The following is a 12,915-nucleotide window of genomic DNA, read 5'->3' on the forward strand; positions in this document are numbered from 1 at the left end:
GTTGTTTATTATTTTTTTGCCAATTTATGGACCAAATGCTTTTCTGATTTATTGAGTTAGTTATGCACATAGTTAAGAAATCCATGCTTGCACATCAACCTCACCTTTTCCTTCAGCAGAGGTTTATATTCTTGTAAAGATTATTAATATCCAAAAACATATTGTGCTAATTCATGTGCAATGCTAAACCATGGTTTTAACACTACATGCACAAGCTAAAGTAAGCCCAAACAAAATCTCTGGTTGTGTGATTCCCCCATTCTGGCCAGGAAGAGGAACTTGCTTCCATTTAATTACACTTTCCACACATCATATGAACCAGTTAACATGGTTTCAAACAAACTCTAGTCAGTTTCAAAGCAAGCCAACGTCAAGCCACACATTATAAGTTGGCTTGTTTAACTAATTGAAGTTTCTTTTAAACCACAATATCTGGTTCATACATATCATCAAGTGCTGTCTATGAAACATAACATCTTATATGGCTTTAAAAGGTAAAGGTAAAGGACCACTGACAGCTATGTCCAGTCGCGAACAACTCTGGGGTTGCGGTGTTCATCTCGCTTTACTGGCCGAGGGAGCCGACGTTTGTCCACAGACAGTTTTGCCAGGTCATGTGGCCAGCATGACTAAACTGCTTCTGGCAACACCAGAGCAGCGCACAGAAACGCCTTTTATCTTCCCGCCGGAGCGGCACCTATTTATCTACTTGCACTTTGACGTGCTTTTGAACTGCTAGGTTGGCAGGAGCTGGGACCGAGCAACAGGAGCTCACCCTGTTGCGGGGATTCAAACCGCCGACCTTTTGATCGGCAAGCCCAAGGCTCAGTGGCTTAGACCACAGCGCCACCTGCGTCCCCCTTATATGGCTTAGGCCTGGGCTATTTAAAGAATGTATTATTCCATACAAACCTTCCTGGGCTCAGAGATCTTTGGGGAAGACCCTTCTCTCCGTTCTGCCACCCTGGCAGCCATGTTGATGGAGATGTGAGAGAAGGCCGTCCCAGTGGCTGCTCCCAGTCTTTGGAATTCCCTTCCTAGAGAGGCTAGAATGGGTCCTTGCTTTCTTTTTCTTCCACCAGCAGGTGAAGGCTGTTTTATTTCAATAGACTTTCAGGAACTGACTGTTTTTAAGAAAAGGAGAAAAGGGCTTTAAAGAATTCTGTGTTTTGCTGTTTTTACTATATGTATATTAATATATATATGCAGGTTTTGGTGTCTTCGGGTGTCTTCCCGTGTAAGAGTCGGGGTGTCTGGGCGACGTTTCGACGAGGTCTCACGCGTCATCTTCAGGCTGGTGCTTTCGGCTTCTTGTTACTGGAACAGAGCAGAATCTGGTGTTTGAGTTCCTATAAATACTGTTGAGGGGTGTGGTGTATAGCCTCCAACGTTCTGGGCAGAGAGGAAGTTCCTAGATTAGTGTGCCTTTTCTTCTTTTGTTCCTTAATTACTTGAGGGATATCTTGAGTGATTTCATGAGTGATATTCTGAATACCACTGGGTGGGTCATTAAGTGTAGATTAGTTGCTAAAGCTTTCGTGTCTTGACCTCTTGAGCTTGTGAAGAGTTTTTCTGAGAAGATGGCTGTGCTGCATTTAGTTGTGCTCTGGCTTGGCTTCGTGTATAGGGGCGAGCTGTAATTTTGTGCCTTGTGCCAGCCAGATCTGTGTAGGGATTGCAGGGGGGTGCAGCATCCGGAGGTGCCACTATAGTTTGGCTACTGGATGGAGTCTGTAATATGTCTGTGGAGAGGGTCTGGGTTTGGGTCTGGTGTGGTTGATTGGTGACGGCGTTCTGTGTGCCTCTGGTTCTGGTGTCGGTTTTTGTGGGGAGGGCTAATTTCCAGATGTCAGGCAGGCGGGACGTGTCGTCACGCTTGTTCATGTTGTGAGGGTGTTTCTCTATCTCGATGGCTTCCATGATTATTCTCTTGTGGTGATGTTCCATGTTAAAGAGCAATTTGGAATCTGCAAAATTAATTTCGTGTCCTGTTTCTTTCATGTGTTGGAAAAGAGAGGAAGTTTTTTCTTCTTTTTTGACGGCATTCTTGTGTTCTGCGATACGTGCATTTATTCGTCTGTTTGTTTGTCCAATGTACGTGGCTGGGCAGACTTTGCAGGGTATTTCATAGACCCCTTGGTTTTCGAGCTGGATTTTGTCTTTTGGGTTTCTGAGGATATTGGCTATTTTTTGGTTGGTGCAGAAGGCTGTTTTGATATTGTGTTTATGGAGGATTTTGCTAATTTTGTCTGTAGTGCCCTTGATATAAGGAAGGAGGGCCATGCCATTGTTTTCTTCTGTGTCTTGGTTTTTGGGGGGTGTTTCTTTTTGGATTAGCTTCGTAACCTTGTTTTTCTGGTATCCATTGGCGATTAACACATTTGAGAGATTCTGTAACTCAGTTGTCAAGTGGTCTTTGTCAGCCAGGCGTTTGGTTCTGGAGATGAGAGTCTTGGCTACGGAGTTTATTTGTGCAGGGTGGTGGTGTGATTGTGCATGTAAGTAGCGGTTGGTGTGTGTTTTTTTCCGGTAGATAGTGTGTCCTAGGGAGCCATCAGGTTTTTTGTAGATTAGGACGTCAAGAAAGGGGAGTTGGTTGTTGTCTTCTATTTCCATAGTGAATTGTATTTTGGGGTGTAGGCTGTTGAGATGTGTGAGGAAGCTATCTAGTTTTTCTTTCCCGTGTGGCCAAATTACAAAGGTGTCGTCAACATATCTGAGCCAAAGTTTGGGTTTGTGTTCTGACTTGTCTAAAGCATTGGTTTCAAAGTGTTCCATGTACAAATTTGCGATGACCGGTGAGAGGGGTGATCCCATAGGTGCTCCTTCTATCTGTTTGTATCTTTGTCCATTGTGGATGAAGTACGTGTTGGTTAGGCAGTGGTTGGTCAGGTCCAGAATGTATTTGGGGGGATTGTATTTGTTTTGAATGGCTGTCAAGGCTTCATTAATGGGCACTTGAGTGAAGAGAGATACAACATCGAAGCTCACAAGTAGGTCATCGGGATGTAGGTATTGCTTCTTTATTGTTTCTATGAACTGGAAGGAGTTAGTAACGTGTGAAGCGATGGATTCTGCATAGGGCTGAAGTTGCTTAGCGAGAAATTTAGCGAGATTTTGTAGAGGTGAGCCTATGGAGCTGACTATTGGTCTGAGTGGTGTTCCTTCTTTGTGTATCTTGGGGATACACAAAGATACCCAAGATACACAAAGAAGGAACACCACTCAGACCAATAGTCAGCTCCATAGGCTCACCTCTACAAAATCTCGCTAAATTTCTCGCTAAGCAACTTCAGCCCTATGCAGAATCCATCGCTTCACACGTTACTAACTCCTTCCAGTTCATAGAAACAATAAAGAAGCAATACCTACATCCCGATGACCTACTTGTGAGCTTCGATGTTGTATCTCTCTTCACTCAAGTGCCCATTAATGAAGCCTTGACAGCCATTCAAAACAAATACAATCCCCCCAAATACATTCTGGACCTGACCAACCACTGCCTAACCAACACGTACTTCATCCACAATGGACAAAGATACAAACAGATAGAAGGAGCACCTATGGGATCACCCCTCTCACCGGTCATCGCAAATTTGTACATGGAACACTTTGAAACCAATGCTTTAGACAAGTCAGAACACAAACCCAAACTTTGGCTCAGATATGTTGACGACACCTTTGTAATTTGGCCACACGGGAAAGAAAAACTAGATAGCTTCCTCACACATCTCAACAGCCTACACCCCAAAATACAATTCACTATGGAAATAGAAGACAACAACCAACTCCCCTTTCTTGACGTCCTAATCTACAAAAAACCTGATGGCTCCCTAGGACACACTATCTACCAGAAAAAAACACACACCAACCGCTACTTACATGCACAATCACACCACCACCCTGCACAAATAAACTCCGTAGCCAAGACTCTCATCTCCAGAACCAAACGCCTGGCTGACAAAGACCACTTGACAACTGAGTTACAGAATCTCTCAAATGTGTTAATCGCCAATGGATACCAGAAAAACAAGGTTACGAAGCTAATCCAAAAAGAAACACCCCCCAAAAACCAAGACACAGAAGAAAACAATGGCATGGCCCTCCTTCCTTATATCAAGGGCACTACAGACAAAATTAGCAAAATCCTCCATAAACACAATATCAAAACAGCCTTCTGCACCAACCAAAAAATAGCCAATATCCTCAGAAACCCAAAAGACAAAATCCAGCTCGAAAACCAAGGGGTCTATGAAATACCCTGCAAAGTCTGCCCAGCCACGTACATTGGACAAACAAACAGACGAATAAATGCACGTATCGCAGAACACAAGAATGCCGTCAAAAAAGAAGAAAAAACTTCCTCTCTTTTCCAACACATGAAAGAAACAGGACACGAAATTAATTTTGCAGATTCCAAATTGCTCTTTAACATGGAACATCACCACAAGAGAATAATCATGGAAGCCATCGAGATAGAGAAACACCCTCACAACATGAACAAGCGTGACGACACGTCCCGCCTGCCTGACATCTGGAAATTAGCCCTCCCCACAAAAACCGACACCAGAACCAGAGGCACACAGAACGCCGTCACCAATCAACCACACCAGACCCAAACCCAGACCCTCTCCACAGACATACTACAGACTCCATCCAGTAGCCAAACTATAGTGGCACCTCCGGATGCTGCACCCCCCTGCAATCCCTACACAGATCTGGCTGGCACAAGGCACAAAATTACAGCTCGCCCCTATACACGAAGCCAAGCCAGAGCACAACTAAATGCAGCACAGCCATCTTCTCAGAAAAACTCTTCACAAGCTCAAGAGGTCAAGACACGAAAGCTTTAGCAACTAATCTACACTTAATGACCCACCCAGTGGTATTCAGAATATCACTCATGAAATCACTCAAGATATCCCTCAAGTAATTAAGGAACAAAAGAAGAAAAGGCACACTAATCTAGGAACTTCCTCTCTGCCCAGAACGTTGGAGGCTATACACCACACCCCTCAACAGTATTTATAGGAACTCAAACACCAGATTCTGCTCTGTTCCAGTAACAAGAAGCCGAAAGCACCAGCCTGAAGATGACGAGTGAGACCTCGTCGAAACGTCGCCCAGACACCCCGACTCTTACACGGGAAGACACCCGAAGACACCAAAACCTACATATATATATATATTTATATTGTTTTCATTCTATTATAGTTCTTTTAAGTGATTACCTTTTGTATGTTTTTAGGTTTTTGTATTTTATCCATGTTATTTTAGTTTTTGTAAATGGCCTTGAATCCCAGTCTGGAGAAGAGGTGGGATATTGAGGATCAAAGAAGATTTGTGGAAATTAAGTACAGTTCTTCCATCTACTTGGCAGCATGAGAGGGGAGGGGCTTTGCTCAAGCTCATTATAGCTTGTACATTATTTAGTGTTATGTGTGAATCAGCCCTTTGAGTAACCATTAAATCAAGGTTAACCTATTTAAATAAGCACTCAGCTTTACATAGAAGCACAGGTCCTGTTCCCTTGGACAACCAGGATTTCTAAATATTATACAGTGGTACCTCAGGTTACAGACGCTTCAGGTTACAGACTCCGCTAACCCAGAAATAGTACCTCAGGTTAAGAAGATGAAGATGAAGAAGAAGAAGAAGAAGAAGAAGAAGAAGAAGAAGAGTAGTAGTAGTAGTAGTAGTAGTAGTAGTAGTAGTTTGGATTTGATATCCTGCCTTTCACTCCCTTTAAGGAGTCTCAAAGTGGCTACATTCTCCTTTCCCTTCCTTCCCCACAACAAACACTCTGTGAGGTGAGTGGAGCTGAGAGACTTCAAAGAAGTGTGACTGGCCCAAGGTCACCCAGCAGCTGCGTGTGGAGGAGTGGAGACGTGAACCCGGTTCCCCAGATTACGAGACTACCACTCTTAACCACTACACCACACTGGGTTAAGAACTTTGCTTCAGGATGAGAACAGAAATTGTGCAGTGGTGGTGAAGCAGCAGCAGTGGGAGGCCCCATTAGCTAAAGTGGTACCTCAGGTTAAGAACAGTTTCAGGTTAAGAACGGACCTCCAGAACGAATTAAGTTCTTAACCCGAGGCACCACTGTATTGTATCTTGCTTCTGATGTATAAGATGTAGACAGGAGAACCATATGTTCTATTCTACAGAAATATGCCAAATTATATATTTCTGGTTTGGATAAAATGATGACAGTAACAGATGATGTTATGCTGAATCAGTTAGCTTCTGGTGCAGGGAAAACAATAAGAATGTATGTGTATGCAGTTTCTACAGAGAAATGTCATCAGAAGGTGACATTACCCTTCAGTTCTTTTGTGGCTAGTCACTTAGCTACTCATGGTCGGCTCAAGACATTTTGCTTCATGAGGCAAAGGACAAGATGGCTCCTCCCCCACCATCAAATGCACAAAAAGATTGAGGAGAGCATCTCAATGGCATCTCAAAGTAGGGCTGAGAAAGATTCCTGCCTAAAAGCATGAGGAACTGCTGCCAGCCAATGTAGACAATACTCAATGGACTGACTCAGTTTAAGGCAGTATCCTACACTCCTGTGTAACCAAACTACTGTAGATTGGTAGCTAAATTTCCCTTCAATGCTGGCAGTGTAGACACTGTTGAGTTAGATTGACCCAATAGTTTGACTCAGTATAAGCCAGCTTCCTATACAGTGGTACCTCGGGTTACATACACTTCAGGTTGCAGCCTCTGCTAACCCAGAAATAGTACCTTGGGTTAAGAACTTTGCTTCAGAATGAGAACAGAAATCGTGTTCCAGCGGCACGGCGGCAGCAGGAGGCCCCATTAGCTAAAGTGGTGCTTCAGGTTAAGAACAGTTTCAGGTTAAGAACGGACCTCCAGGAAGAATTAAGTACTTAACCCGAGGTACCACTGTATTCCTGTTTTTCAGAGTTAGGGTTGCCATATGTTAAAAAGTAAAAATCAAGACACCCCAAAATTGTTGAGCTTTTATTTCCGGACATATGACAGCCCTACTCATAGTTGCCTTTTCCTTATAGCGCACACATTGCTTGACTTGGTAATTGACTATTTCCTAAGTGCAACTTCTTTAGGGTTGCCAGAATGCTGCCTTGATACAATGGGACACAAGACCTCAATGCAGCTTCTGATCTTTTTCTCACTTTACTGCTGGGATGAGCAGGCTTTCCAAACAACCTCTCTCTTCACCACTTTCGGCATTGACTTTCTAAGGAGAGCACATATACTTAGGGAAGCTGTTTCTTTCTTCAGTCGGTATTCCAAATGCCACCATCTCCATTTTGCTACAACCAACCTTCCACTTTTCATTACCTCTGTGGACATTTTGGTCCCAACGCCTCTGAATTCTCCATCCAGGTAAGCAAGATACACTATCACAGTTCAAGGGCACTTTCCAGACAGACAAAAACACTCAAGGTCGGCACAGAGTATGGTAAGGGATGTGGCCTGGGAAAAAGGGGTGTAACCTGAGAAGACACAGGTTAGAGAAAGTCCCAGGGGCCAGAAAAAGGCACCCAAGAAGCCACATTTAGCCAGTAGGACTGAAGGTTTTAGCTCCTGCTTCTGCTGTGGCCAACCAATCCAAAAGCAGGACATGAGAACAATTGTCAGCTTTCTTCTGCTGTTATTTCCCAGCATACTGCATCTGATCCTAGAGGTAGCATATAGCCATCATAACTAGTACACCTTGATAGCTTTGTTCTTTATAAAATTGTCTTATTCCCTTAGATGAAAGTTGTGGGAACTCAAGACTCTGGCTTGTGATATCAGTGGTATGCAACATGGTGGAAAATAAGATGCAGCTAACAGCTGCTAATCTGGAATGCAAATGTCACCATTTGTTCTGTTCTGCTGCTTGGTAAACTCTACATCTTCAAATCTACCTAATTGATTAAACATCATTTTTATTTACGTGCTGCACCCTTCCACCCTTTCCAGTCCTTATTGGTTAATGTGAGGGAGCTGCAGCTTTTAATTACATTAAGCTTTGTCTTCTCCTCAAAAGTTTCTCGGCTGCTTCCTGAAACAACTCTCCCACGTACCTTCTGGGCTGGCGCCACGCCAAATGTTACACTCCACCACTGTAATAATTATTATTCTGAGGGTTTTTATTCATTTCAGTCCCTTAGTTATGTGATAAAGTCTGTTCATGCATTCACCGGATGTAGAGGGGTTTTTTTTAATGCACTGGGCTGCTTCTGAGAACCTACAGCTGTCACCCAGAACTGGCATCTATGAGAAGGGTTAAATCAGTAGAATGGCAAAGACAGAAATAGAGTGGAAAGCAGCTGTGCATTGGGCTGGGCTCAGCTTTTGGATGTGTTTGTGATGTAAATCAGGACACTGTTTATTCATATCCCTTTCACAAACTTGTTCTGAGAGAGAAAGTGTGTGTGTGTGTGTGTGTGTGAGAGAGAGAGAGAGAGAGAGAGAGAGAGAGAGATATCACATAATTAATGATAATTCATTTAAGGCAACAAACTTTACCGATATTGCACATGCTCCTTACAAAGACAGCTGCAAATAGGGGTCGGGGATGCAAGACTATTTGTCACATTAAAGGCAGAAATACATTATTGGGGGAAATGAAATTAGAGAACAAAGCGGAAAACAATAAGGAAAGGAGGGATAAAAACAGAGACTGCAGACCTCTTTAAGATTCCTTCTACAACTTCTGATTAAAATTAGAAGTTTATAAAAGTATGCATGGTGAGAGAACAGTGGATAGACAGATGTTCCTCCTCTGCCCCTAGTACCAGAACTTGGGATCATCAAGTTAAATTGATGGATAACAGGAAAAGGCAGATAAAATAATATCTTTATATAATGCTGTGTTGTGATGTGGCCATTGACTTAGATGGCTTTCCAAGGGGTTAGTCCATTAAAAGCATCCAAACTATACTAATAACCGCACCAAATGAAAACAAACAGATACCTGCCTGTAGTATTACAATTTGACATTTTCAGAAACTTTCCTATTCCCATCTGTCTCATCTACATTTCTCATGTCCTGATTAGTACCCAAGCTTGAGGCTGGCCTGGTAGGAGGAGGAAGCTATGAAATTTAAGCTCTACAGGGCAAAATTGACCAGGGAAACAATGGAAAGAGATCAGGGAAATAGGAATCACTTTGTGTCAACTCTGAAACCCTTGAAAACCCTTTTTGCTTGCCAGTGCTAATTGATCTTGCCATCCTGTCTCTGCACTCTCACTTGAACCTCATATTCACACCTTGAACAAATAAACAAATCATAGGTTGACGTGAATTAAGGGCTTGCTATTTCTGTATGGTGGACCACTTGGTTGGTCATGTGTCCTACTTTACAGAAGGCAGTCAGAAGACAACCCTCTATTTAAAGGCATCCTATCTTTGAAGGGCTATGCTCTCCAAAGTCCTGTTTAAAGATAAAGAACCATGAGAAGGGAGAGCAGAGACCTTGAAGCTGTCCATCAAGAGGTATCACCTGGACAGTAGTCTGGGCAGACACATATGTAACTATTTAATGCAAATCTGGGTCCTCTTTTGACCCCTGTTTGGTTATGTAGAAGTGACCACACAGGACTGCTGGGTTCCTCAAGGACCTATTTTCTAATTTGCAAAAGGCATTGCTGGTGCTAACTTATGAGATGAAATTACTACCACTGTTGGAAAGTAGCTCACAGCGGTGACAATTGTGACATTATCTTTGATCCTACTCCCCTTTTCTGTCATTTCTGGGAAGTAGTAATTGAAAAATGAGCCTTTGAGTGGTATACATTTTAATGTCTGGGACGCAAAGGACTCTCTGCCGCTTTGCAAAACCTCTCTAAGCCCTGCAGTCTATAGTAGGGAGATATTTTCCCACATTTAATTCTGTTTTACATAAGGGTTTATTTTAGGTTTTTGTTTGTGCCAGTTTCTATCAGCTCAATGATACCACAGCTCATGCAGATCTGACAGAGTGGAAAAGTTCGGCTGGTGCCAAGGTACTCATCAGAGAGACTCGATAAGAAGATGGCATTGTATAATGATGGTTAAAGGACCAAAGACATGAGAAGCAGAAAAGGCATTTCAGGTCACTTCAATTGTCCCATTGCCATTAGAGGAGCATGCAGTGGGTTTTTCCAGTGCAACTCACTGAAATGTTTCAGACATTAAAGTATCTTCCAGATCTATTCCAAAAGCTATTCTGCTCTCAAAATCACCCCCTGCCATTTTTACAACAAAGTCAACTTTTCTGTGGCTAGAACCTAGATTGGTTAACTGTACTTTCTTCCAAAATGCTAAAATGGTAAGAAATGTATAACTTCTGTTTAAAAATTTGGTCTGCTGGAGGAAGTTACGAGGAAACTATATTAACCATGTTACACACTCTGATTGCTTTGTCAATGCAATTATTAGTTTATGACTTTAGTAAACCAGTGCAATTGCTGTTATATTCAACTATGTTACATTCCTATAAGTCGCTTCATTTTCTGTTCGATTTTAAAACGTCATTATCTTCTATATGTCTTAATTGAAGCATAGCACACCAATAAACAGATTTTTTTTTAAAATCACTGCTTGTGCTTCATTCTCTGCCTCACTGGGTTTCTACTGAACAAATTTGAATCCTGACTCTAGGACCAAGTTTGTGTTGGTTTTCTGGCCAGGAATGGGCAAGGTATGATTAGCCTTCCATGATTAACACCTCACTTCTTAACATGTTAATCAACCTTCAGTACATTTAATATGAATCAATGTAAAATTTTACTTTTATCTTGTTTATGTTGTAATGATGTAATGTAATGTTATGTAAAGTAATTTTCTTAATAACACAGAACATACGTAACTTGGGAGCAGGGGGAGGGAACTAAGTTGAGACAGTTTGAAAGCACTTTCTGTTCCCATCCTGTATGTCTATTTTTTCACATCAGAACTGGGTGGATAAGGATTGGCTTGATCAGGATATTTGGAAGTTCTTAGAATTCAAAAAAAAAATTAATAACAGTCACTGCTGTTGCCAAGGAATAGGATCACCCAAAATTCACACAGCCTTAAAATCATTAAGGTGAAAGATAGCATTTGAATCTCAACTTTATCAACTCTAGAATCTAGACATTTATAATGCATATTTATAGTCATATTGGAGATTAATAGCATGTGAGTTTGAAAGAGATACTTTGGATTCACTGCAGTTTAGACAGCCCATTGAGTCTGTTGCTGAAGTTACCTGTCAGCCAAAAATTTGTCTCTTGGAAATGCAGGATGTTTACTTAAGTTACATAAAGGACCGTGTCCTTCTGCCAATTAACCTTTTGGCAGCTCTTTCTGGGCCTAAAGAAAAAGTATATTTCTGCTTCAAGTTTCAGACAAAAAGCAGGTGAATAGTAAATATACCAGGGAGTAGCACATATTCCACATAATTTTTTTAATCCGTCTGTAATGTTCTGATGTCAGATGGAAGTGATTGTCTGCAGGTTCCAAAGAATATATTGGACAAAATGGAGTGTTGGTTTACCTTTTTAGTGGGTCACAAAATCACTTGTCTACTCCATATTAATTGATCCAAAAATAGCAATCACGTTGTTTCTGTATTTCAGGCCAAGCGAAAGGCAAATGGCGCCCTGTCTTTTCCAAAACATCTGGAGGGCGCCATCTTGTTTCCCCTTGATATAGGTGCTTAGTATAGCTGCCATATTGATTTTATTGAAAAGGAGACGATATTCCTATTTTGTAATTCCCATTTAATTTGGGACTTCTGCAATTTCCAACAATAAAATAAAATGTTGATTATTTATTTTTACATGAATCCTATATAGTTGTGTAGTCACATTTGTGTGTGAGACATTTACTTATGAATATAATTTCAATTGGTAATCAGAAAATGTCATTGATATTTACTAAAGATTAGAAACCCCTTATAGTCTTTTTGCGTGAAAAAGAAAATGAGCTTATGATATCTGGGTTTGAGGATTGAAGAAAATATTGGTTTATAGAAAGTAGAACTGTTAGGTGTTATTTTGGAGTGGGTGTTTTGAATAATTTTCAAATAATGAAGAATTGGAAGTTTTCTTCCTTTCTCTCTCCTTTTGGTTTATGTTTTTATTTAGATTAGTTTATCTTTTACAAAAAGATATTTGGTATTTACCTTTGTATATTTTCTTTCAGACTTTATATTCTCTCCCTTCCTCTATAATTTTTATTAATTTCAATTGGGAATTTTGCTTCACAACCCCCAACCCAGCTCCTTCCCTTGATCAAGAAACCACCAAAGGCACCAACCAGACAGAAGTAGAAAAAAGTAGAATCTCTTATTACTAAGTGGTTTTCCATAGCTTTTTGCAACTCCAGTTCTGTAATCTATGTACCCATTTCCATTATTAATCATTTTACTTTGTCAGTTCCAGTTGAATGAAGATAAATAATGTCATTCTGAGTTTAAGATCATACTAGTAATTTTTTCCACCAGAATGTGGCCAAGTTATAAAGAAGTGGGATGCTGTTGAGCATGAAATGTTGATGATGTGCTGAAAAGCTGTAGTCAATGAACACAAAACCATGGCAAGGATACAAGTACAGGGATGGGAACAGGCACAAAACTCGTGCACAGGCATGTTTGGAACATCACGCTCAAACCAGAACACTTTACTGACAAAGGGGAAATCTAGGTAGAAACCACTCCCTCCTGACTTGGTGAGTAGATAACCACTGTTGGAATCAGGCTTTAATCAAGACCAAATTAATTGGCTAAAAAATGACGTGGCCATGCTGACTCCGGCCAATCACAACAAGAGTTTTCCAAGATTTCCCAGTGTCTAGACAGCTGCTTTTGTGGCTTGTTCATTCTCAGCAGCACAATCCTTTCAAAACTCAGCAAGATAGAGAAGGCTTTCTCCTCTTGCAATACTGAATAAGATGCAAGCATGTGTAAT

The sequence above is a fragment of the Podarcis vaucheri genome (genome assembly GCF_965113315.1).
Source record: "Podarcis vaucheri genome assembly, chromosome: 5".
NCBI classification, from domain to species: Eukaryota; Metazoa; Chordata; class Lepidosauria; order Squamata; family Lacertidae; genus Podarcis; species Podarcis vaucheri.